This window comes from Lissotriton vulgaris, chromosome 2_2 (assembly GCF_964263255.1).
Source record: "Lissotriton vulgaris chromosome 2_2, aLisVul1.2, whole genome shotgun sequence".
In the NCBI taxonomy this organism is placed as follows: domain Eukaryota; kingdom Metazoa; phylum Chordata; class Amphibia; order Caudata; family Salamandridae; genus Lissotriton; species Lissotriton vulgaris.
Genome location: NC_141688.1, coordinates 81,140,160 through 81,168,141, shown reverse-complemented (window position 1 = coordinate 81,168,141; position 27,982 = coordinate 81,140,160). Strand labels below are relative to the sequence as shown.

The 27,982-nt window shown below is 45.9% G+C and overlaps 1 protein-coding gene across 3 annotated transcripts in view; it reads left to right on the top strand.

The window, feature by feature from the left end:
- Positions 1 to 27,982, top strand: part of PPCDC (phosphopantothenoylcysteine decarboxylase) — a 532,546-nt gene that overhangs the window by 458,938 nt on the left and 45,626 nt on the right. The window lies entirely within an intron of this gene.

Below are 27,982 nucleotides of genomic sequence, written 5' to 3'. Positions count from 1 at the left end.
GAAAGGTTAGGTCAGGGGGCAGATCCTTTGGGGTGGCAGCGGCTAAATTGTGGAACAGTCGCCCTTGGGAATTAGGCAAATCAGGGAGCTTCTACCCTTCAGGAAAAGTGTAAAAATCTGGCTGTTCCCCAAGACTTAGTGGCCGGTTTCTGCTCCCTCTCTCCCCCATGAGCTACTTTAGCACCAGGATGCCTGCTAGGTGATAGTGCGCTTTATAAATTGAATAAATAATAAATAAATAAATAACACCCCAAATACAAGTACAGAAGTACTCCATTCCCCACTCTACAGCCAAGGCCTCCCTCTCAATTACTGAATAATTCCTTTCACTGAGAGTGAGTGGCCTTGAAGCAAAAGCCACTGTCCTCTCACCACTGACTTTAACCTGTGATAGCACAGCACCGACCCCTATGCACTGGCTCCAAACTGGCTCCTACTGTCGGAATAGTTTTGAGCCCTGTATCAAATTGAGTTAATGCTTCATCCTTGCACATTTAATCCTTTATGTTGTCTAAAACAAGCTTTTGACATTTTTCCATACAAAGTTACATCCTTTCTTCAAGAGTTTCTTCAAATCGTCAGTCTTGACCGCAAAGTTTTTTTATGAACTTACAATAGTATTCTGTAAGGCCTAGAAAGGATCTAAGCTGATCTTTATTACATGGAGCGGGAGATTCTTTAATGGCCTTCAGCAGATCTTTCTTCAGTTTCACCCCATCTTTAGAGAGTGTATACCCAAGATACTTAACTTCTTCAATCAATCAATCAGGGATTTATAGAGTGCACTACTTACCCGTAAGGGTCTCAAGATACTCTCAAATTTCTTCCACTATAAATTACCATTTTTCTTTTTTGAAAGATAAGCCCACCCCAGCAAGCCTATCTAACACTTGCTTGAGCATGATGTGACTTTCAATAGTTTCCCCAAACACCAAGATGTCATCCTGAAAAAATATTAAATTGCTTGTACTCCTGAACACTTCATTCTGTTAATTCTCTGAAAAACACTTGCAAGTAGCCCAAATGGCATCCTAGTGAACTGAAAAATGCTGTCCATAGTTACAAAGGCTGTTTAGAAGCTTTGTTCATTTTGATCTAGTGGTACGCATTTTTAATATCAAGATTGCTAAAAGAAGTGTCTACCTTTAGGCAACAATACAATTTAATTTATGTTTGGCTAAGGATAGTTATCAATCACAATATTATGATTGACATTGTCCAGATCAACCCAAAAGCTCAGTCACCATCCAACTTATTTAATTACAACCTGAGGAACCCACTCAGAGCTCTCAATCAGCTCAATGACTCCCCCACTCATCATCTCACTTAGCATTTTTTGGCCTCACTCCTTACAACTATGTGTACCTCCTTAATTTATGTTAGACTGGGTCTGCATCAGATTTCAGTTAAATCGTATGTAAATACCCTTCAATTCTCCCAGTCTGTTCGCAAAGACCAATTTGGGCCCCTCAATCATTTCTTCCATTGCTGTCATCTACTACCATAATGCGGTTAGGAGCCAGTGGATTGATAATTATGTAGATATCGTACTGGTGATGTTCCCCAAATATTGGATGGCCACTTTCCACCACATTACTTTTCCTTCAATTAGTTTTTCTTAAACAGTTTTTTTCAACATATACCCAACAATCTAAATCTTTCCTCTTGGTGCCCACCAGGATTTATTTCATTTGGTAGGAAACAAGCATTTGGCCACTCTTGCACAAACATACTCTTAGGTATTATAGTATAAACTGAGATTGAGTTTACCATGTCTGAATATACCATGCGGTACAAAAGATCCATGGAAGGCATGGCTAGGCAGTTCGGGCTGGACTGTTCCCATGAGGCACATGGTCAGACTGATTTGCATATGGCCATGTCTGAACTGGGGTGGCAGAGTGGGCTAAAGAACGGTGATGGATTAAACCCAGATCTGTTGACTGGGTGTGAGTGTTTGATTGGTTCAAATGCTCCGTCCATCACCACCCCTTTTGTACCACTTTGAATATACCATGAGCCGAACAATTTTTCTTTGATCCTGAAATCCACTTTTGGCCTAATCAGTCTTCCAGTAAGTTCTTTAGTGCCATCAGTGCATAAGAGTCTGTCTTCCTTTTTCATACTCTTCTTGTACCATATCACCTTTAGGTTTGGGATTAACTTTAAACATTTGCATTGTGACCTTTATGACCATATTTCCTGCAGTTCTTTCCCACAGCGAAACATGCTTTAAAGTCTGATTTGCGAAAGTTACTCCTACAGCTGGAACAGCATTTATTACTCGGCTTGTGAGAAACTGGAGTTTTGCTAGAGACGTTATAATGATTCAATATATATATATATTTTTTAGAGTTTTTTATAGCGTGAACTAGACCCGAGTCTGGTATCAGAGCGCTTTACATGAGCACCAGTTTCTTTACAGATGGACACATTCATTTTTGTTAGGCACGGGGAGATTAATTGATTTGCCCAGAATCACAGGATGTTTAGCGTCGTCGTCGAGACTCGAACCTGGTTCCCCAGCTTCGAGGTCGCCCGCTCTAGCCGTAAGGCTACATCCTCTTCCCTACCTATCATCTCCCCTACCAAGATGCTACCAAGATCTCTACACCGTCCTTCTCAATGCAAGTAGCTTCTCTTGTCCCAATTTCTCTCTTCTCCATCTCCTTCATGCAGAATTCCGACTGCTCCACAACTTTAGCTATTTCAGTGGCATTATTAAAGAAGGATTATTAGCTTCCCACAGCCTTTCTTGCCTTTATTTGCTTCTACACTGCACAATTCATACATCATGTATCAACTCATTAGTCATTTCACCAAACTGACATTTGATTGACAATTCCCTCAGTCTGGAAAGAAAATGATCCACTGATTTGCCCAATTTTTGCAGTTGTGTATACAATTTAAATCTACTCATAACCACATCAGTATCTTTAGGAAATCTATTTTCCAATCTTTTCTTTGCTTCTTTCTAAATATCAGTGAATTGTTCCCTATCCTGAGCCATAGAGACAAGTAAGTATTTAAAGACATGACGACCCTTTTTGCCAAGTGTGCTTAGAATACTGGCCTTCTTTCTTTTGTAGTGGGAATAATAAGAGTATTACATAATGCTAGCCTAGGGTCTTGTAATGAATTTATGATTCTCAGATTGGCATGCCTGGAGAATCAGGATTTCATTAAAGACACCAAGACTAACATTATCCCTCCCACCTCGTCCATAAAAGAACTGTGTGGGGCATAAGCGGAGTTTCATAAAGTTAGTATCCAATTGGTCTCTTGAATACACACCACCTCTGGGAGAACCTCCAGTATTACCATCCACATTTTGTGTAACTTAGCCAGGGAATTTATTCCCTTTAAGTTCCATTTGATTTCTTTAACCATGAAATAATAGAAGGGTTGCGTTTTCATGTGCCTGTTGCAGTATTTAAATCAAAATGGAAGGGCCACTGGGTCGCAGTGGATGCCACCTTGAATACAACAGTATATTTCAAAACATACTCCTATTCCCTCACCTGAAGTCCCTTCCCTCCCCCAAAACCCCTGACACCCTGTTCAACCCGGTGTGCTTTTGTATGAAAATGAGAGATGGGGCATTCCGCCCTAGCTGTATGCAGCGGGGCCGGCACCATGGGGGTGACCATTAGGTCAATCAGATCTTTCAGCAAGATGATCTTCTGATGAGCCTTTAGGGTAGCTATCTGTATATGTTGTTCAGTCGCTGCTTTAAGTACTGCTTCCAACGAGCTTTGTTAGACTTTCCTATCTCATGCTTCTTGTCCCTTTCCACTATATGGTTTCTTCCTATAGACAGCTGTACTTGAGAATGAAATCCTGGCCAACTAGTGCTTCCAAATAGTTCTAAAATATATCTATCCACTCTTCCTATTTAATAGTTGGAGACCCTCCTTGTGTTAGAAACAGTGGTGAAGGTATTATCCCTGAATCCTCTTTATTTTATTTGTAGCAATTTTGTAGTCCTAGTTCAGTGTTTATTGCTTCATTTTTACTTTATTCATAGTAAAACCACAGGTGGGATATAAATGCTGTAGGCAATTGTGGCCGGATTAACTCACGGGTGCCGTGCAGTGTTTACATTCAATGTAATGATGCAGCAGTCACTCGTGATGGAAGTGTGAAGACAAGGCATGCTGAGCAGAATTAACCAGGCAAATTAGAGTATGTCCTCCATAGTCTCTCACATCAATGGTGCCCACACAGAGGCCAAGATGAAAGTCATCCTGTGAACTTGTTTTTTGATCTCCAAAGGGTCCTTGTTAAAGGAAGTACACAATAATGAGTTCTCTGGACCGCAGGCCAGTCAACATAATGTGCTGGTGCTAGTTGCCAAAATCTTCTGATTAAGGATGCTCCACAATGTGTAGTAAAACACTTTAGTTTAATACAAGGAAACAGCAAAGTCCTCCCCCACCAGCTAGCCAACCAGCTGACTTGTGTGGAACTCCTGCACAAAAAATTCCAAATGATTTAGACCAATCAATCAATATAAATCAATCATATTTGCGGCTATTCACCCACCAGGGTATTCAGTCTCTGGGTTGCTGGGCTTAGTCAAAAGGTCAGGTCCTAATTCAGCCAGAGAGGGTGATGTCCAGAAGTGGAGGGGAAGGCCATTTCAGGACTTAGCTGCGAGGGAGAAAAGGGAACATCCTCCACTGTAGGTTCGGCCTATGCTTGGTGTCTGAGCGAGGGAGGCGGAGTGGAGGTATCTGGAGGGTTGGTGCCAGTTCAGGCAGTGGTTGATGTATTTGGTCCTTGGCCATGGAGGGCTTTGTAGGCGTGTGTTAACATTGTGAATTGATATCTTTTCTGGACAGGGAGCCAGTTGAGCTTCCTGAGGTGGGGGGTGATGTGGGTCCATTTGGGCAGGTTGAGGGTGAGTCTGGCTGCTGAGCCCTGTATCATCTGGAGTCTCCTCATGAGTTGGGTGGTGGTTCCTGCGTACAGTGTGTTGCTGTAGTACAGCCGGGTGGTGACCAATGTTAGAATGACGTTTTTCCTCATGTCGCTTGGGGAGCCATTTGAAGATCCTTCGGAGCATGCAGAGAGTGTGGCCGCAGGCAGAGGATACTGTGTTGATCTGTCGTTTCAGGGTGAGTTTGCTGTCCAGGATGATGCCGTAGTTGCGGGCACGGTCTGTTGGTGTGGGAGTGAGTCCAAGTTCAGCGGGCCACCAGATGTCATTCCACAGCGAGGTGTTGTTTCCAAAGATCAGCACTTCGTCTTGTCTGTGTTGCGCTTCATCCAGTCCGAAACATTCGTCATGCAGTTCTGGAAGATGAAACTTGTGGTGGAGGGGTCTGCTGAGCATGAGAGGATGATGTTGAGGTCATGGGTTCTGGCAATGTCGGCTAGAGGAGTCATGTATGTGTTGAAGAGGGTGAGGCAGAGGGTTAATCCTCCGGGGACAGAATACTAAATATTTCCCTCATCGACCTACGTACTTTTATCCATTGACTTGGTTCATGTGCCTTATATTAATTTCATAAACTAATAAACATTAAGAAAGCAATAGTGAAAATATAATTCTTCTCATTACTTATTTTAATATTTCATATTCATTTTTTCATATTCATTTCATTTTTATAAAATATGTAAACATTTTTCAAAGGAGCATCATTTTTCCAATTTGATCATCTTCACATCAGTACAATTGGTTTTACAATCTGACATTTACAAAATTTCAGAAAACATTTATCTTGCAATAAAGAATATTTCCTAAAAGAAAAAAAAAATCTACAAACACCCCTGGAAGAAAATAAATACACACGTACACACACTCTCCCCACTACAGCATTCATACACTATCTGTGCATAGCTGAGTAACTCTTGTCAAGAAAATGCTCCTGCCAATATATGAGTCCCGGAAAATTCAGGAGACTCCGCACCAGGTCGACGCGCGTTTCTGTGGACAACAGTTGTATAAGCCACCTTCCTCTGGACCTATCCAGATTTCATGCAATCAATGGTAAGCTCAACCACACTAGATTTCCAAAGAGGAATCCACACAAGCCTTGTCGTTTATATATAGATATGTCCACTTCAAATAATGCGGCAAATCAACTGGTATTATTAGTACAAAAGTACAATTCCTTAGCAGGCCAAATAGTTCACATTTTTCTCCATTCAAATCCAATATGTTGTGGGATGGTACTTGTACAATTCTCCTAGCGTACTTCCGCAATCCCGTCTCGCATCAACTTCGGAGGTCGAATATTTCTTTTAGGAAATATTCTTTATTGCAAGATAAATGTAATTGAAATTTTTTCTGGGATAATAACTCTTTTACCCACTCTTCTGTTTATTTTTTGGGGTGTTTTCACTGTCAGCTTTGATCATGGTTACTTGGTAGCGCTGGGACGCCCCGTCGCTGGGGCAGCCATGGCTGTATAAAGTTCAGTAAATAAATAAATAAATAAGTCCACGGTGGTGGTGGTGTCCTATGTGGGGAGCTATTCCCATGCGGTGGGTGGATGGTCGGGGAGACATCCGTTGGCGTGAGGAGGCTGTTGAGGTTGGTGGGTTGGGATTCGAAGTTCCTGTTGATGGTGGATATCTTGTTGTGGAAATGGGCCGGTAGTCTGTCACATGGTTCCTGTGCAAGGGGACCATGCTCTCATTGGCCATCGTGCAGGTGAACTCTCTGACGATGCTGAAGAGTTCCTCTCTGTGGTTGTCGCTTGCTTCGATGCAGTTTGCCAGAATAGTTTTTTTTGTGTCTTTGAGGCGTTGGTGACATTGGTTGAGGGCTGACTTGAAGGTGTCTCAGTCTGTGGGGTCTCTACTGGAGTGCCATCTTCTCTCCAGTTGGTTGAAGCTGTGTTTCATTGTCCTGAGTTCTGGTGTGTACCAGCTGGCTTGTTTGGTGGATCTGCAGGTTTTGGCTGGTTTGATGATGGCGGCTCGGTCTGCACAGTTGGTGATCCAGGCGGTGAAGTTCTGGCAGCCTTTTCCAGCTTGCTTCCGGGGTCGGGTTGAGCGGCTTTAAGATTGTCAGCTCATTGGGTCTGAGGCACATTGTTCCAGCTGCAAAAGGGGGAGTTGGGAGGCTTGGTGGGGGTGCACAGGGTTCCTGTGATGGTGGAGTGGATGATGATGTGGTCGGATAAGGCGAGTTCTGCGACATGACTGTATTTATCTCTGTCGCTGGCTGTGAAGATCTGGTCGAGCATGTGTCCTGCGCTGTCGCTATCAGCTGGGTGAGGCAGATGTTGCTCATGCGTTCCAGGAGGTTAGTGGAGTTTGTGTCTGTGAGGTTGTCGAGGTGGAAGTTAAGGTTGTAGAGGAAGATGTAGTGCTTGGAATTGATGGCTGTTGGGGCGATTAAGTCTGTGATGGCGTTGCAGAAACTGGGGCATTGTCATTGGGGTCTATAGGCGAGGGAGCCTCTGATGGTTGTTCTGCCGTCTTTGTGGAGTGTGGTGTCGTCTTCGGTGGTGGTGTAGCTGTTTCTTTGTGTTGTGTATGATGGCGATGCCTCCACTGTGTTTGTTGCAGTGGTCCCGTGTGTCATCTTGTAGCCATTGGGCATTGTGGTGGCGATGTCAGGGGTTGCGGAGGGATTGAGCCACGTCTCTGAGATGAAGATCACGTTTGCGTAACAGTTGTGATGATGTCTCAGATTTTGGTGGCGTCTTTGCAAAGAGATCAGTGTTGAGCAGGAGGCATTGGAGTGGCTCTGGGCCGATCGAGGTCAGCGACGTGGGAGTGGCACGGGTTTTAGTAATGGTGGGTGGTCCTGTTTTGCAGGTGAAGAGACAGCAGTGGCAGGTGAACGGTCGTACCGTTGTTTGAGGAGTTGCGATACAGAATGCGTTGTTGTAGTGTCTGTGGTCCAGGTTATGGAGCTCTGGGGTGGAGTATCAGTGGGTGGCAGGACAGCAAGGGTTCTGGGAGCTGAGCGATGTCAGGGAGTGGAGGGGCGTAGTCGGGTTTGCCTTTGTGCGTCCCTGCTGTGCGGCCATGCTACGGCCTTCCTTCAGTAGGCCCTGGGAGGGGGCTAAGCTCTAGGGGGCGGGATGCAGGCGAGAGCAAGAAATGGCGGGAATCGAGTGCCCGAAGGCCGGCTTGCTGTACAAACATGCGGGAAAATGGAAATGAGTAAATAAACAAGACAAAATCAGACAAGAGATGGCAAAAAATAACACAGCAAAGTCAGTGCAATTGCTAATCTGTAACAGTAATAAAGACTGACTGATGCTAACAGGAACAGAGAGCCATGCTAATCAGGGCAGCAGCACACAATACACCAATGCAGACTAGCAGCAAGGGCGGCATGCCGGGGATGAGGCGAGTGACATGGCTTTACACAGGGAAGAGACAGACCTGCATGACTTGAAGCGCTGCAGAGCTGGCACAGGACCAGAGATAAAAATTTTGAGCTGGAATGAACCTACGCCTTACTATTGGCATTATTGATGACATCCCTATGTATACAGTATCATTTTAATATGTCTTATTTTATGATGTAGAGTATACAGTATCATTTGAATATGTCTTATTTTATGATGTAGAGTAGTCCTGTTATATTTTGGTATTAATATCGTGAGGTCATGTGCAGTCTGCTTAATATATAAGTCAGAAGTTGTTTGGCTTTATTTTGTTACCATAACTTCACTTTCAGTGGGATTTAAGTGAAATGTAGAGCTTTTTTTAAACTAATGGTATATTATGGTAATGTGTTATCAGCTGAAGAAACATATGAAAAATGTGCTTACTTGTAATTATAGTTTTCCTGTGCTGATATCTTTCATAGCTTCAGGTGCTTGAGTCATTTTCCGTCATCGAGCTAGTAGTGATAAAATGTAAGCAGTACAGTCAAATTCCATAGATGCACCTGTGCCGAATTTATGAAAAAATTAATTCCACGGCATATGTATTTCATGAGTCTACTGCAGTTGCCACCACTCGCTTCTTACCTACAACTGTAGGTATAAGTCACACTGGAATCTGTAAAAGATCCTGACACTGGTGAACTGTGCTAAGAGGTGAGTAACTTATTCCTTTTCCCACATGAGATCTTTCAGGTATTTATATGCTTGAGCCAGAATAGCGAGCAATATCAGTACTTGTAGAGTATTGCAGAGCTGTTAAAATTCCACAGAGACACCTCGACCAAAATTGATACAAGTACAATAAAACAAAAAAGTGAGGAAAAGGTATCTCTCAGTGAAAGGAATGGTGATGTACTTCAGGCTGGTAATCCCATTCGAGGATCCAGTGCAGATGCCTTTACAACCGCTTTTATTTTCTCCTCCAAAGAAGGAGCACAGGACTACCAACATGTTGTCTTTAAGGAAGTTTAAACTGTAAATCAATCACACCTCCACGAACATCACATCAAGAACTAGGTTTGCGATTTCTCCTTGTGCACCTGAGAGGAGAAGCAGCATATATCTCACCCAAGAGGGGCTGCCATGGTGCAGATTCCTTTGCAGTAAGGGCGGCACCTTGGGTGGCAGTAGAGTGGCAACCACGTATGCCAGGAGGGGCTTCTGGAATCAGTTGTGCCTTGCAGATTGGGCTGAAGTTAGAGAACTAGGAACTGTGGTGACCCGAGGGTTATGAGGAGCAAGTGGGACTGCAACTGACCTGACTCCGTGGACCAAGTGAGGACGCTGTGGACATATCACCTCATCACTGGGATTTAGATCAGGAGCATCAGGATCAATTCTCCCCCTTGGGAAATTTACCTTCTTTGAGGAGCGCGGAAACACCTCTGTTCGCTGCAGTAACCGACCCCAAAGCCTCACAGGAGAGCCTGCACCCGCCAAGTGCAGCCGCTCCTCCCACGTGCAGTCAATTCATTGAGCGGGACCGGAGCTGTGAGAGTGCCTGCGGATGGGGCACCTTCCAACATGCTGCAAGCTAACTCACTGCTGGAGCGGTACGATTGAGTTCAGGCCTACCAGGCCCCAGGGGACTTGATGCTAAGAGTCCTGCAGTGCCAAGACACTGTCAGCTATTTGCTAAAAGTCCGATTGGACTCTTACGTTAAAGCCTGCTAGTGATCATTCCATGCAGGGGTGGCTCTAGGCTCATGGCAGCCCTGGGCAGGGAGCGTAGGTAGGAGGCCCCGGAAGAGGTGGTCCGGGCGGGGCAGAGCGCAAAGGCCAGTGAAGTGGGGGGGGATTAGGGGGTTTGGAAGTGGAACAGAGCCGGAGCCCGCCAAATCCCTGCCAGGGGCCGCCATGCAAATATGTATCCATCCTCAGAGAATTATTATATTAAGGATATATATAGGCGAGGTGGCCCTGTGCAGGTGCACAGCTTGCACATGCCTAAGGCCACCCCTGTTCCATGAATGTCACCACCAGTGAATGGGGAATAACCGCGATTACATTTTAAGGAGCAGGTGGGAGAGCGATTTGCAATGGAAACACTAGAGCCCCGACCTCAAGGACAAATGTGTTGTTGTCTATGAATGTTGTAACCTTCCTTTGCATGAGAGGAGTTAGAAATAAAATACTTATATTTATTATAAAGATAATTATTTGACTGGACGTTGATTTATTACTACTTTTCTGCGCTCATTGAGTCATATTCACTAATTTGTATCCATACCTGCGCCCAAGGGAACCTTAGGCTGCTCGTTCACATCTACCACTGAGAGTCAGGTGATGAAGGGGTGCTTGGCCCAGTTGCCAGGATCCATATTAGGTTGGGCTCCTGGACATCAGATGTAAAAAGCCTCTATTCCAGCAGCTGGGCCCAGTAGTTCCTGCATGTCCCATGGCCCTCTGAAAATGGATCTAACAGCTCTCGTGGCCAAAGTCAACGGACTGCTCAGTTCATTACCCTCTGTGCAGTCCCACCTGCAAAATCCTTCTAGTGTGCCCTATGTGGAGCACTGACATCCAATGATTCTTGCTGGGTTGGCAGGTTCGAATATCAGACCGGTGGGCCCTGCCAATTGTTTGGATGAGCTATACCCCCTTCCTATTTGCACCACCACACATTCCACCTTCTCCCCAATAACTGACGGAGGATGTTGTGGTAGGAAGTCTAAGCCCTTTCAGCTAAATGGGCTATCAAGAGGGTACTTGCTTCATAAGTAGGACATGGTTATTTCACCTGCTACTGTCTGGTGCTCAATAATGACGGAGACATCTGGCCTATTTTGGAACCACACCCTCTCAATGCCTTTGTCTGAAGAGAAAAATACAAGATGCTCACATTGGCCAAAATCTTGTATGTCCTAGACCCTAGATGGCTGCATTGTACCTTTAGGTCGCCTATTTCCATAAACTAGTCCTGCTGGCCCACCAGCATTACCTGAATTTTTTTGTGAGATAGGAGCATTTACAGTTTGTTGTGCTCTCTTTTAGTCTCCCCTGTACACTTCAGATGTTTGCGAAAGTGTCAGCAGTGGTGGCAACACATCTTCGGGGATCAGGGGTGTAAGTCTTTCTCTAATACGATGACTGACTGTTTAAGGCGGACTAGCCCCAGATGGTCGTCAGCCATCTATAGAATCATGGGTGGAGAAGTGTAGCTCAATGGTTAGAGCGGCAGACCCTGATGCAGAGGTCTAGCCCGGGACCAGGGTTCAATTCCCCGCCTCGGCGGGTCTTGGGCTCAAAATTCCACGGACCTGATAATTCTCGCCTCTGTGCCTATTCCAATCATGGAGTCCCACTCTGCAACTCTGGGCAATAGCTTGCTTAATCTCCACAACGGCCCCCACAGCGCTAAGGATGCCTGGCCTCCACCTTGGGGGTGCCCAGGAGTGGACGCCTCACAGGGAAAGCCAGGATGGGTCCCACAGTGGTATTCGTACAAGCGCCTTGAGACCCTTGCGGGTGAGTAGTGCGCTATACAAGTATCAATTTACAATTTACAAACCTCCTGTCATCTTTGGGGTTCAGTATAAATCCTAACTCCATATCAGAAACTCTCCTTCATCTGAGCCATTCTGTTCACAGTTCAATTAAGGTGCCTCTCCCCCTAGAAATAAAATTCAAGATATTTAATCTATGATCCCGATCTTTCAGCTTAAGTCCTGGATTTCAGTGATGTCGACTTTGAGGCTGCTACGACTGATGATGGCCACCTGCATCCTGCTGGTCGAACACACCACATGGCATATGCAGGCTCTGCAATGAGATCTGAAGTTTCAATGGGTTCAACATGAAGTGGACCTCTCTGACTATGTTGATATTTCAGAGGAGACTAAAAGATCTACATTGGTGGTTATTAAACTGTGATTCTGTCATCCACAGACCACTCTCCCTTCCCCACCAGAGCTGACAGTGGTAAATCAATGCATCTCTTCGGGCTGGGGTGTAAATCTATGAGAAAGTTGGAGATCAGAGACCTATGGTCTCCGGCAGAGACCCGGCTCCACATAAACCTTCTGGATCTAGGGCCATCCGTTTGTCGTCGAAAGCCTTCCTTCAGTCCATCAAAGGGAGGTTTGTACAGGTGGTCAGAGACAACACCACTGCAATGAGGCACTTCAGTGAACAGGGTCTGTGGGGTCATGTACCTATGCCAGTAGATCTTGTACCTCTGAAACTAGCTGAAGCACCAAGGAATTGTCCTGGTGGTGAACCACCTAGTAGAATCTTTGAATATCAGGAAGGTCAAGATCAACCATCAACACCTAGCAGATCACGAATGGCTGTTACACCCGAAGATGCTGCAAGGTCTCTTCCGCAAATGTGTGAGATCTTGTCTCTATCTATTTGTCACCCCTGAGAGCGCAATATCACCCCTCTGAACACTGGAGATTCCAAGGCTTCTCTTGTTAGATGAAGCGTTCTGCCTAGGGTAGATCTCAGGACTGCTGTATACCTTTCCACTGATTCCATTCCGTTCCATTCCATTCTCAAGAAGATTAGGACACATTGGGCCCAAGTAATCCTAGTAGCGTTGGATTGGGCACGAAGAATGGAGCATCTGTCCCTCTAAGAGGATCTGCTATTACTGCAGCAGGGCATAGTTCTGCACCTTGGCCTTCACAATCTCCACCTTCATGCATGGAGATTTGGCGGCAACAGCCGAAGATCTTTGACCTTCCTCAGGCGGCGGTTAATGTCATCTTGGCAGCAAGGCATCCCTTGACTAAAATTGTATGCACTTGTCATTGGGACAGATTTGTGGCTTGGTGTGGGTTTCAGGAGACTGACCTTTTTTTTTTTTTTACAATTCTGTTTATTAAAATAAGGCTTCAAAAAAGAAAGAAGACAGTACAGAAGAATCACATCATAGTAACATATACCATCTCCGGGGGGGGAGGAGGGGATCAAGGTACATACTTGTCAAAGAACTTAAGGGGATGGGGATACATCAAACATAGAATTTCTAGGTGGCACACATATCTCTCCCCTTTATTTATTCCAAAGTCCCCAAACTGATGCTCATTTTCGAGGCCGGCCTCTCGCTATGTACATAGTCTTCTCCCGAAACATACACAAATCCAGATAATTTTTCCAATTCTCAAGGGTAGGATGCCTCTCTGATCCCCATTGCTGAGCAATGTTCCTTTTTGCTATCATGAAACCTAGTGTGGTCCATCCTACATCCGATAACCCCATCCAGACAAGGCGGGGCCTGTGACATAAACACTGTGTAGTATTTTTAACTGAACAAGCCGCAATCGCGCTTGGATCGCGACCACTTTTGGAGAGGACACAGCCGATTGCCAATCCTCATCATCCAATTCTATGCCATCTTGCGTCCATTTATCCCTCAGTTCCCTAAGTAGCTCCGCCCTATGAATAATTAATTGCTTATAGATCAGGGAGATGTTTTTTTTTCTGGGAGATGCCCGTCTAATATTCTATCCTCAAGAGGTGAGGCCTCAGGTAGGTCCCCATCCTCAGGCAGGGCTGCTTGCAATGCATGGCGGATTTGTGCATAGCGAAAGTACTCGGCTCCCATCAGCCCGAGCTCGACCCGCATTTCTTCAGATGACTTGATCTTCCCCTTGCCCCAGATATCTTTAATGGTCGAGATCCCTATAAGATCCCACTTATCAAATCCTCTCGTATTCCAATGCTTCCCTAGACGTTCCGACTCAGGGTAGCTAGCATCAGCCTATCTCTCCATCCCAAAGAACTTGTGGCATCATGCCAGATCCGCACTGCATGCTTAGTTGGGCCTGTCAAGTTCAGCTTCGTTGACTTAGAATACAGTGCCCTGTTGTAACTACCTCCGGGGAGGAGCCACCTATTCATCGCATATCCGGGATCTGCCATTGATCCATATGTCCCCTGGTCGATTGCAGCCAGCTGGGAAGCCCAGTAATATCGTTTGATGTCTGGGAGGGCAACTCCTCCGTCATACTATGGAAGCGTCAGTTTAGCTAAAGCAATACGGGGTCTGCCCACCCACAACAAACTACGCTGCAACCCTTCCACCTCACGGAAATAACCAGCCGGCACTACATCCAAAGTATTCTGAAGGGCGTAAAGGAAACGAGGGAGAGGCATCATTTTAAAGAGAGCCGCTCGACCCAACAACGAGAGGGGAAGTTTCCTCCAATTGGCAGTGTCGCTCCTAAGCCTCTGCAAAGGGGGAAGGAGATTCTTAGCATACCGGATCGCCGGGTCCAGAGAAATAAAAATCCCTAGATATGAACCCGCCTGTGTTAATTTGAATAGGACAATTTCGCGGAGGGACCAGGGTTTCACCCTTAAGAACAAACAAGAGAGATTTCCCCCAGTTGATATAAAGCCCGGAGTTCCTACCGAAGGAGGCCAAAACATCACACACAACAATGAAGGACTTCCTAGGGGAAGTCAGATAAAGTAGAATATCATCCGCATACAAGGAAGTCCGGTCCTCCCAATCAGGGGACCACCGAATGCCTCGAATAGATGGCTCCCAGCCAATCCAAGCCGCCAGGGGTTCCAGGGCCAACGAGAAAAGAAGGGTAGAGAGGGGTCAGCCCTGCCGAGTGCCCCGTCCTAGAAGAAAGGACGCTGAGACACGATTATTAACCAGTATCTGAGCGAGCGGCTCAGTGTACAGTAAACGCACCTAGCGAAAAAAGTCGGGCCAAATCCAAATTTAGCCTGGACCACCCACAAATAGGGCCATTCTACGGTATCAAACGACATTGTTGCATCAAGTGAAGCGATTATGGCTAATTGCTATCACCCAATGTAACCTACGTAAATTCAGGGCCATATTTCTTTGGGGAATAAAGCCCGATTGATCCGGATGTATCAGTTCACTTATCACTTTAACCAGCCTATTAGAGAGAAGCTTGGCGAGTATTTTGGGCTCCGCGTTCAATAAGGAAATAGGCCTATAAGAGGCGCAATTTGTCTTTGGTTTACCTTCCTTATGGATTACCCCACCGACGCAACTCTCTGATCATAAGGCAGTATCCCCTTCTCCCGAGCCTCAACAAACATATCTTTAAGGCGAGGAGTGAGCCTATCCGGCCTAAGCTTATATAGTTCAATTGGGAGCCCATTGGGTCCTAGTGCCTTACCTGAGTTCAAGGATCGAATAGCTTGAGCTATTTCGTCAGTTGTCAGGGCACTATCCATATATTCACGGTCTTCATTGGACAAACACAGGAGTTGTATGTCCCGAAGCAGCAAATGGGAGTCCTCTTGCGGGCGATACGAGACTGAGGTATACACAGTTTGAAAATATGTCACAAAGCTATCGACAATACTCTGGGGATCAGTAAGCAACTCTCCCTCGGCTGTTACAAGTTCTGGGACAACATGCTCCGCCCTGTCCTTTCTATCCAACCATGCAATAAGTTTCCCTGCTTTATCCCCTAGATCGTAAAGCCTACCCTGCTGCTCTCTGCCGAGAGCCTTGGCATTATCAGTGACCAGAGATCTATAATCATGCTGCTTAAGGTTCAGAATATGCAATTTAGCCCGAGTTACCTCCCGCTCCAGTTCTCCTTCCACGCAACCAATCTCAGTCTCCGCTTCAACAACATCCTTATTCCTTTCCTTTTTCGTTCCAGCTATCAATGAGAGACCCTGACCCCTAATGACCATTTTAAAGGCTTCCCATAGAGACACAGATGAGTACACCGATCCTTCATTCTCCAGAAAATAGTGGTCTGAGCCTTAATGAGGTCCTTACGAAGTTTGGGGTTACGCATACACCAGGGGTTGACAGGGGATATCCTACCCGCAATTCCCAAAGTGACATAAAACCGAAACCAGAGCGGGGAATGGTCAGAGATACCCCTGGCCAGATGAACAGCTTCAGTTATATAAGATGCATGGGCCGCAGGTGCCAAACGATAATCTAAGCGGGATAGACTGCCGTGGGCACCAGAGTGAAAAGTGTATTGCCTCTGGTCTGGGTGGAGCAATCTCCAGCATTTCCACTAAACCCATTTCACTGAGAAAATCGGGCAGCCATATCTCGCTGGGGATGTCTATCCATGACTCCAGAAACTACTGCGTTGAAGTCTCCCCCCAACATCAATAGCCCTATCAGCAGCTCCAATAGGAGCTTTCCCAGATCAACGAAAGTAGTGGCTTACATTCCCGGGGGGACATACGCCGACAAGAGGGTAAGGACATGCCCCTCCCAACGACCCGTCACCTCAGCATATCTGCCCATGTCGTCCTCTAAGGTAAAGTCAATCACCAATGGGAGCGCCTTTCGAACCAGGATACCCACCCCCCTGGACCCAGATGTGAATCCCGCATGGGCCACCAATTTGTACACAGAATTATTTGTACCCCATTCTATGCATAGCCTTACAAGAATTTCCCACTAAATGTGTTTCTTGAAGCTAGACCACATCCGGCGCATGACGTTTAAGATACTGAAGAACCACACTACGTTTAATTTTGTCCCCCAACCCATTTACATTCCAACTCAAAACCTTCAATTCCCTACCCCCCACCATCATACATGAAACGGGTGCAAAAATCGTCTGTCCGTCGGATGCTAGTCAAACATAATCCAATGATGCCATCAACAACAAAAAAGAAAAAAGAAAAGCAACAACACACAATTAAAAAATCAAAAACTCCACATACACCCAACCCCTCTCCCCCCACCCTGCACCTCTGCGCTCGGCTTCCACCTATCCCCAACTCGCAGTGCGCCTGTCGCCCCATAATCTAACTAACCAACTATCTAAAGGTAGAAATGAGGAGTAAGGCAGCTCCAATAGACCCCCCCATTAACCCCATAGCATCTATTTCTGCACCTAATTCGGATCACTGCCTAAAAAAGACACTGTGCCATCCCACCCACAGACCCAAGCGTCTCTTACTACTCCTGGTCCTGTTCTCCCCCTCCTCATTTTCAGGTCTCTTAGCCCCTGGCTGGGGCTGTGTCTCCAAAACAGGTTTTACCGTTGGCCTCAATCCTCAGCCGGGCCGGAAACAACATGGCATATTTCAGGCCCCTGTCTCTGAGCTTTTTCTTGATCCCCAGGAATTCCTGGCGCTGTTTCTGGACCGCCTGCGTGAAATCCGGGAAAAAGGAGAGGCTGGTGTTCTCAAATCTCAAAGGGCCTCCCAACCTGGAGGCTTGCAGGATAGCGTCTCGATCTCTGAAATTGAGCACCTTGGCGATCATCGGCCGGGGGGGGAGCCCCAGGCCTTGGTCTCCCACCCAGTGTGTGCCCGTTCGATAGTAAAGAAATTACTCAAGTCTTTGGGCTGAAGGTGCTTGAGAACAAGGGTCTCCACAAACAAATCCGGTGCTGGGCCCTCTGCCTTCTCCGGTACACCAACAATTCGGACGTTGCATCTCCTGGCCCTCACTTTGTAGTCATCCAGTTTCCGGCTCGTAAGATCCCCAGCCCGTTGAAGATCCGGCACCTCCTGCTGTAGCAACCCCACATCATCTATTAAGCTAGCAGTTTTAATGTCTAGGGACTTGACCTTTTCACTGGTTTTGGTGAGATCGGCACGGAGAAGGTTGACCTCAATGGTCACCGCATCCAGTTTTTGATCCAGCGATTCTATTTTCTGCCCTATAGACGTTTTCACCCCCTCTATGGCCGCCATCACATCCAGCAAGGTAGGCTCTGGCAGGGCATCAGTTGAATCTCTTCACGGGTCCTGCCACTTCCTTGAATCAGATGGGGAGCCCCTGGGCAGCCTGTACCGGTCCAGTTTATTGGCCTGGACGTAAGGGGGTCCTTTAGTAGACCGATATTGCGGCTTCTCGCTTTCAGGTTTAGTTGCCATCTTTGATCCACACCAGGGCTTCCACTCGTGCCAGCAATCCCGGTTTTGCTGATCCGAACCGCGAAGAGGATCAATTCCCAAAAGGAGACAACTTTGTGACTGTCCTTTGCACTACTGCTGGGCCCGCACTCTGGTCGACCCCAGCCTTGTCAGGATTTGAAGGCTGGTGCCCCACTCCTCTCTCCAGTGCAACAAGGTGGTCCCGCTCCTGCACCACGGCCACTCACCATCACCCGGGTCCAACCACAGGTGCGATCTATTCCGGAACATGGGTGCCGCTACAGTTGCGCCTCGAGTCTCCCGTAACCGGAGATATCACCCAGTCATTTACCGCTTCAGCTCTTGACTACAATCTGCCACCGAAGACTTGTCCAAGGTGTGTAGCTGTCCACCCGCCCACGGGCCTACTCCCCCACACCCAAGGCCGTCTCGCCCCCGCCACCAACCGAGTTCGGCGGCTCACCGGTTCCACAGTGTTCATGGGTTGCTCCGCCGCCTCTTCGCAGGTGGGCACCGTCGGGCACGCCGTCAGGACCGCAGCCAACTCTCCACCTTTGATTACGGGCTCACCTCCAAGTCTACAGAGTCCGCTGGTTGCCCTCGGATTTTGCCGCTACCGCCGTTCACACCGCGGCCGGCAGTGCTTTCAATTCAGTCCCAGATTCTCCAAGGCCTTGGTGGCCCGTCCCCTACAGCTCTTCACTCCAGTCCCCGATCCCACAGCGGGACCAGAGCTACATCCAGGGGCAACGCTGCCCGCTCACAGGGCCAGTGCCATAGAATCGGCGCAGGATGCAGAGGCAGGGGCTTCACAGCGCTCTCAGGGCCCACCTTCTATCCTCCACCAGTAGCCACTGCCAGGCAGGCTCTCCGGACCCCCACTGCGGCTCTGCTTAACTATTTCAGGGCCCACTTAGAAAGTCACGGAGCCTTCCGGGTCCTGCCGCGGCTGTTTATCAATTCGCGCCGGCTGCAGCCTCAACCATAACCCCAGGCCCCACCGAGGCGGAGGCCCCAAATCTTATTGCCTCTAGCTCCCGTCCCCGATCTCACAGTGAGTCGGGCCGGTGGGCACCTCAGGAGTTCCGCTGCCTGCTACTAGGGTCAGCGCATCAGGAGCGTATCAGGATATGGGGGCGAGGATTCTGTCACGGTGGAGCTACTACCCTACGTGGCCATCTTGGGCGCGCTCGACTCCTCCGACCTTCTTAAGGCTAAGTCATCTGATGCGTTGTTTGTTTTGTCCTTAGCCCTCGATATCCTAGGCTGAGGCCCAGTTAAAGGGTATCTTTTGGCTCTTTTTGATTTTCTGCAGTTGTAAAATCAGCCCTCTTTGTCCAAGTCTCCTGTTTTATGAGATTTTGAAAGGGTTACATTTGTTTCCATCCCTTTTTCTTCATCATACAACAGTGCGGCCATAACTTGGTCCTCACCTTTCTGAAGTGCCTCCATTTGAGACACTTCACAGCTGTCCCTTGGAGCTTCTCACCCTCAAGACAGTGTTCCTCATCACCATAACATCAGCAATGCGTGAGTGAACTTCAAGCTCTCTGTATCAACCCGCCAGATACCACCTTCTTCCCAGACAAGCTGGTCTGCGGACTCTGGCATCCTTTTTGCCAACAAATGTGACTTTGTTCCACGCCGGTCAAACCATCTCCCTGCCACTAATATGTGCTCCTCCTCTCCCTTCTAAGGAGGAGTAAGACTCCATTTTTTGGACCACAAAAGAGCACTGAGCTTTTACATAGATCCAACATAAGACCACCAGCTCTTTGTGGGGTTGCTGGAACAAAGAAAGACAAGGCTACGCAGAAGAGAACCATCTCCCGCTGGATTATGTTCTGCATTAAAATATGCTATGCATTGGCTAAAATCAGTGTATGTAAGGACTGAGTGCTCATTCTACCAGGGTCAAAGCTGCTTCCACTGCCTTAGCAGACGGGGTCCCTGTCCTAGACATTTGCCAGGCGGCTACGCGGTCATCCCTCCATACGTTCATGATAGAGACTCTGTCTAACCACAGATTCCTCACTGACCCTCCCATCCTCCTTTTTCTATGATTGGACTCTATCCATAAAGATCCCAAGTCTAAGAATCTACACACTGGTCTACCAGTTTGCTTCTGGAGCTCTGTGTCAAGGGGCGAGAACAGTCTTGAAAGCAGTTGACAGCAGCCTGCAGAAGTGGCACCTATATAGGCTCCCGGCATAATTTCCAGAGCAGAATGGAGGTGGTTCAGTACTATGCAGCACAACCTACCGGTCCGCAGAAGTACTGCAGAAAAGTTTTTGGATCCAGTCTGAGGCCTGGGTATTATTCAGGTGATGAATCTGTGGCTAAATAATGTTTCAACAGGAAAGTGTGTTACCGAAAGTAAGTAACTGGTATTTTATTAAGCGCGTTATATACCTCTCAATTTGCATATCTAAATTATAAACCAAAATCTGGGGTCTCAATCTGTATGAAATCATCAGTTGGACTCTCCACCAGAAACTCCTGGAGAGTCTGATGCACTTGTACTTCTGCTGCGCTGTCTGGAAGCGCTCTGACCCTAGTCCTGTTCTGCAGAAGTATCCATAGATGGCATGGCATATTTTTTTAGAAATTTATCAAAAACAATGGGGGACTAGGAGCTGTATTTAAACAGGTCCAGCACACAAGCTCCAAATATAACTGTGTATCAAAGAGGTGTGCAGTTCCTAGTGAGAGGACCCCCACTGCGGCTCTGCTTAACTATTTCAGGGCCCACTTAGAAAGTCACGGAGCCTTCCGGGTCCTACCGCGGCTGTTTATCAATTCGCGCCGGCTGCAGCCTCAACCATAACCCCAGGCCCCACCGAGGCGGAGGCCCCAAATCTTATTGCCTCTAGCTCCCGTCCCCGATCTCACAGTGAGTCGGGCCGGTGGGCACCTCAGGAGTTCCGCTGCCTGCTACTAGGGTCAGCGCATCAGGAGCGTATCAGGATATGGGGGCGAGGATTCTGTCACGGCGGAGCTACTACCCTACGTGGCCATCTTGGGCGCGCTCGACTCCTCCGACCTTCTTAAGGCTAAGTCATCTGATGCGTTGTTTGTTTTGTCCTTAGCCCTCGATATCCTAGGCTGAGGCCCAGTTAAAGGGTATCTTTTGGCTCTTTTTGATTTTCTGCAGTTGTAAAATCAGCCCTCTTTGTCCAAGTCTCCTGTTTTATGAGATTTTGAAAGGGTTACATTTGTTTCCATCCCTTTTTCTTCATCATACAACAGTGCGGCCATAACTTGGTCCTCATCTTTCTGAAGTGCCTCCATTTGAGACACTTCACAGCTGTCCCTTGGAGCTTCTCACCCTCAAGACAGTGTTCCTCATCACCATAACATCAGCAATGCGTGAGTGAACTTCAAGCTCTCTGTATCAACCCGCCAGATACCACCTTCTTCCCAGACAAGCTGGTCTGCGGACTCTGGCATTCTTTTTGCCAACAAATGTGACTTTGTTCCACGCCGGTCAAACCATCCCCCTGCCACTATTATGTGCTCCTCCTCTCCCTTCTAAGGAGGAGTAAGACTCCATTTTTTGGACCACAAAAGAGCACTGAGCTTTTACATAGATCCAACATAAGACCACCAGCTCTTTGTGGGGTTGCTGGAACAAAGAAAGACAAGGCTACGCAGAAGAGAACCATCTCCCGCTGGATTATGTTCTGCATTAAAATATGCTATGCATTGGCTAAAATCAGTGTATGTAAGGACTGAGTGCTCATTCTACCAGGGTCAAAGCTGCTTCCACTGCCTTAGCAGACGGGGTCCCTGTCCTAGACATTTGCCAGGCGGCTACGCGGTCATCCCTCCATACGTTCATGAAGCACTATTGTCTGGACAGTCAGTTCTGCCAAGAAGGGCATTTTGCTCACTGGACTCTACAGGACTTTCTGGTCTGAGTCCATTCACAGTCCACTTCCAATTAGGTACAGCTTTGGTATCTATTCAAATGTTGTGGAACCTGCGGCTAGAAGTCTCTATCGGAAGAACAAGTTACTTTCCACTGGTAATGTCTTTCTGATAGAGACTCTGTCTAACCACAGATTCCTCACTGACCCTCCCATCCTCCTTTTTCTATGATTGGACTCTATCCATAAAGATCCCAAGTCTAAGAATCTACACACTGGTCTACCAGTTTGCTTCTGGAGCTCTGTGTCAAGGGGCGAGAACAGTCTTGAAAGCAGTTGACAGCAGCCTGCAGAAGTGGCACCTATATAGGCTCCCGGCATAATTTCCAGAGCAGAATGGAGGTGGTTCAGTACTATGCAGCACAACCTACCGGTCCGCAGAAGTACTGCAGAAAAGTTTTTGGATCCAGTCTGAGGCCTGGGTATTATTCAGGTGATGAATCTGTGGCTAAATAATGTTTCAACAGGAAAGTGTGTTACCGAAAGTAAGTAACTGGTATTTTATTAAGCGCGTTATATACCTCTCAATTTGCATATCTAAATTATAAACCAAAATCTGGGGTCTCAATCTGTATGAAATCATCAGTTGGACTCTCCACCAGAAACTCCTGGAGAGTCTGATGCACTTGTACTTCTGCTGCGCTGTCTGGAAGCGCTCTGACCCTAGTCCTGTTCTGCAGAAGTATCCATAGATGGCATGGCATATTTCTTTAGAAATTTATCAAAAACAATGGGGGACTAGGAGCTGTATTTAAACAGGTCCAGCACACAAGCTCCAAATATAACTGTGTATCAAAGAGGTGTGCAGTTCCTAGTGAGAGGGACGGGAAAGGGAGGTTTTCTTCGTGATGCCCTCACCCACCCTGAAGGATTTCATGCTTCATCAGTGGGCCAAGCTTCTCGACGGGTCGGCGCTGCAATGCCCGACTGGCCCCCGTAAACTGGGCTCTTTGGCAGAGATCTTGTAAAGAAGCCGTAGGGTGCATGCAGGTGTGAGGGATGGGTAGTGCACAGGAAGGTGGGTTAAAATAAGTCTAGAGCTGTCCTATTCTTATATGTTTTTATTACTGTGGTAGCTCAGGCTTAATTAAAAATTGTCTTAGCCCTAAATGGATATAATGTTCCTACAGGGCTGTCGTGGTGTGGTGGGACAACATGTTTCGTGCCTATTTTGCCCCTAACGGGTCAGATGGCACTAGTGATTAAATCTGATAACCAGACGCAATGGAAGGTACAATAGTAGACTTATACCGGGTAGGAGACCCGTGGTTTGCGAGCCTACAGCTGACGGGGAGGCAGAGCATGTCGTTGCTCTGTGGAAAAGGGTGGCAGCCGACCTTCGTCTATCCTAACCTTGCTCGGGGTACCCGGGCCCGATGTGCTTTGAAACTAACATAAAAAAAAATTTCCGTGGTGTTTCGTGTGAACGAGCCGGGGGTTGGGGGGAAGCACACTTTGTAATATTAGTGCGGTCCCTCAAATTATATCCACCCCAGTCGGACTCCTGGGTTACTAGAGCTCCATTCTTTCTTTTCTCTCCCCCCTCTGTTTCATTAAATAAAGTAACAGGACAGTGAAACACAATTTCCCCCCCCATTTGTATTAAGAGATCCATGGCCTCATCATGTTCATTGTGACATAGTCCCCCAATACTCTGTGTCAGATATTGTATTTTATCGTCATGTTACTTAATTTATGTTCACTGTTGAATGATATTCGTACCCCATGAATTAATGAATTTTGTAGCTATTTTAACTATAGTTTTGTATTCATAAAATTGACTTTTCATAAATCAACAGTGGTACATTGAGTCCAGTGCTTTCATTGTAGGTTGATGGTCTGCTATGTTTATGACCAAGTAGTTCCCTAGGAATTCTTTATGAACAATTGAAAAACCAGTAGAAGACACAGCCATTACCCTATCAATCCTAACTGTTGATGGCTTCTCCCCTCCTTGTAGGATGTCCATCACATCCTGAATCTTGTCCTCAGGTTGAAAGCCAAGTAGGGGCCTATGTTCGCCCATATATATCTACTGTAGCGTCCTGCATTAGCAACAGCTTTTTTCTACTTTCATGGAAGTCACCATTAGTTGTGGTACCCCTTTTACAGAGCTGTCCATCTTTCTTCCCTCGCTATCAAGGGGATCTATACAATGGGAGATGGGGTTAAGGGAGCTGTATTGTTCATGAATGACCAGTCAGACAGGTGTCCAATCCTCTATATTTTTGACTAGACATCTTAATTCTTTCCTACCTCATAAAAATACAATAGGTATTGCTTTGATAGTCCTACTGTATTTTTTCATTGTAGAAATGGCCTTATTGGGGATTATTGAATCCAACCATGGCTCTTCTTCCTCTGCCATAATACCTTCTGTGTTGTTCCTCATGATCTTTACCCTGACCATATTATTCTTTGTTCTCATCATCGTCCTTGTTCTTCATCTGAAGTTGAGCTGGACTGGTAGTAGCTGAGATTCCCATTTGATATCAAAGAGTCTCTTAGACAGACAAGGAGCTCATATTTGGAGACAATATCCAAGGCAGTAAAACTGTAAGAGGTCCAGTGTTGGACTTTAACCCCTTGCGTGCGGCCGCGATTCTGCGCCTGTGCGGCACTTCTAAAGAGTGGGGGGTTCATGACGGCCCCCAACCGTCATCAGCACACGCCCACCGTGCTGCATGACGGACAGGGGCCGTCATAAGCACGCAAGGGGTTAAACTAGGTGGTACTGATGAAGTTGTTTTAAGCAACATTATTTACGATATTGTTATCAAGATCCTCATGGAAGGCAGAGATATGGCTGAAGTTGGTGACGTTGGTCCTGTTGTCTGCAGTGCAGGTGCTGACAATGGCTTTGCTGTAAACTGATGATCAGAGATGACTAGTTAGAGTCATCTATAGAGATAATAGTCGCCAAGACTGTTGTTGACGGTGTTGTCAAGGGTAATTTCAATTTCCTTTTTGAAGCATGAAGCACCTCTGTCTGTATGTTATCATTTGTAGTGACCTATTTAGGTAGTTCTCCTGATGTAGAGAACAGTTGTTTACCAGATATTGCCTCCCTCGCCTCTTTCCAGATGCTTTGTGAAGGTCTTTTTTATCTGTGGAGAAATCTCATTCCCGGATGCTGGTTTTCTTTCACTTTCTTAATCTGCAGATACAAGGAAGCATCCCTCTGAGTCATTGGTGGCCATTGTAACACAAATGCAACATATTTTGCAGTCTGGAGTTTTTTACTCCAGTAGAGACTGTACATACAGTCCAAATGAGGGTAATCAGTGAACAATTTCTTTTCGCCAAAGGAAGCACAAGGTGTGCATAAATCTTTCTTCGATTCTGTCATACTGAGTACAAATTTAGAGATCCACTTAACCAGACTCCAGGAACTGAAGCCTTTTGAAGAGATACTTTCTAAGAGACTTGGGAAACCTGTGGAAATTACCAAAAATCAGTCTGAAGTGAGGATAAAAAGGTTTGTGAGCAGAGCTCTGAGAGTCATAATATTTCACTTGATGTGCAGTAGAAAGTCCTAGGTACGGTGTAGTTTAGTATGCTCTCACCAAATTGGCTGGACATCAGGACTTAGCTAATGATGTGCCTACGTTACTAAACACCAATTTTCTTAAAGTCCTAAGAAACTTTAACTGTACTGCTAATATATTATTGTTTTATCACCGTTGGACTCCCAGCTTAATAGCATGGAAGGAGTGAAACACTTGAAACTATGAAAGATCCAAACCTCTAGGAACTTAATGTTATTATTTCCAGTGAATTTATGGGATTTTGGATGATATACTAGCCCACACTTATGCAATCAACTCTAGTGCACATGTCCTTTGACGAGGCACTGTGCTCAGCCTAATGCTTGATTATACCAGCATATGTTGTCTCGCAGACCCATTCTGTATCTCTTCAACTAGGCCTCGACTGGTGGATAAATCCTCAGAGTGTAACAAGTACAAATGGAATTAATGTTCATTACCATTAGCACACCTTTGCCGACGTGGCCTCAAAAGACCATTAGCGTTTGTTTTTTTCTTCAGTGTCTCACATATCAATGGTTTCATTACTTGGTATGCTAACAGGTCCTCTGTAGAAGCCAGGTGGAGCAGCTGACGGGCTTCGGCTACTCAGAGATCCCATGCATGTGGGTTAAAAAAGTTTAATAAAGAATATGGCGACATGACACACAAACCAATGATAAAGGCATTCGAAGCAATGATCCCCCACCCCCCCGCCTCCCCCCCACCCCCGAAGTATTGTACGGGTGATCCAGCGGGCCAAAGGAAATTCTGTCTCATATGCACAACTCTACACCGCGATACTCACCATTATTCACAAATTCAACACTAGGCCCATAAATGACTGAGACATGAATTGACCAACTGAATCATGTGACCTTTATTAAACAAACCTTTACTTATGCTATTTATATTTATATACAACTGCAGTTTATCTTTGTCATTCTTATAAATGTACATTTAATTAAGTCAAAACCTAGGCAATGGATCAACTAATGGTAACTTGACTCGAAATAACTAAGACCAGCTTGTAATTTCAAAATCTATTTTATTAACTTTATTTTCAAGTTAAGAGCATTTTCAAAATATGAATTCTTGTATTTGCATTTAATAAGCTTCATTTAATTAAGAAAGGCATATTAGACTATCAGTTCAAATCAAATCAACACGAGAAGTGTTTTAAGCAAATTGAGTCTCATCCCCTAAACCCTATTTCCCTGACCAACTAAATGAAACCTAAAGGGAAAATATAAAGTTCAAAGTTCTCTTACGTGAGGCAAAGGTCCGTCAGCATCTCACGAACACAGGAACGAGCCAACAAAACTCCTCCCAATGGGCCAAGTTTTATACCTTTTCTCTATCTAAAACTAGCTAAAAGAATACAATTAACAAACCATCTCGCAAAATGATTGGCTGTCAGGCGTCAGTCCATGAAGTCATCGCCTTCTCATTCAAAATCATATTTTTTAAAAGCGGCCTTGTCCATTGTCTACGTGTGACACTAGCTCTTCCGAAGAACTTCGCAACATTTTATTAAATAACAGTTCGTTGCTTCCTCAGCTCAAGCTTTTCCGCCGCTATGTCCTGTCCTTGGCAAAGAAAGTTATACAATGCTAGGCACATCCTGCACAGTTCAGTTCCACGTATTTGTTTTTTGAAGATTATGAACAAAACGCTTTTATTCATTCTTTGCTGTGCATGGCCCATCACGACAGGACTTCGGGGACATCCATTTTAGAACAGGCCACAGACCTTTTTACCGAGACTCTAGTATGCAAGGAAACATAAGACATCAATTAATTTGAGTAATGAAAATTATTCTGTTACCCACCCCTTCACTAATGATAACCCATTAGTTTATGTTACCTAGCTTTAAGCACAAGAAATGAACAAACCTCTGTCACATAAAAGACACAACATAAACAAAAGCACATTTAAAAATAAGCACATGCCATTATTTAATCAGCCACAGTTAATGTTGACAAAACGAAAAGACAAAGTTAATATATTATTTAAACGTACTGACAAATGCAACAGGAGCTCATAATGTTAATCCCACGTGTTTATGAAGTTGCACATTATTCTAGGTTGAATTAATACAGAAACATGCAACACTCATTAATATTATTATTAATTATGGGAGTTCAAGTCAGCAACTGAAAACATGATAAATTTTAAAAGTTTGCTTCATCACGGGGCTGAGGTGTTATACTTGAGCGGTAAACATGAGTGGGATCAGGAAGAGGGAAACATTTTAAAAATGTTATTGTCTCTACCTAATTGTACAATGGTTCAAGCAATTAGAATGGAACTAGGGCTAACTTCTTGGAGTGTACAATCCCAAATGGCCCTGGTAAGA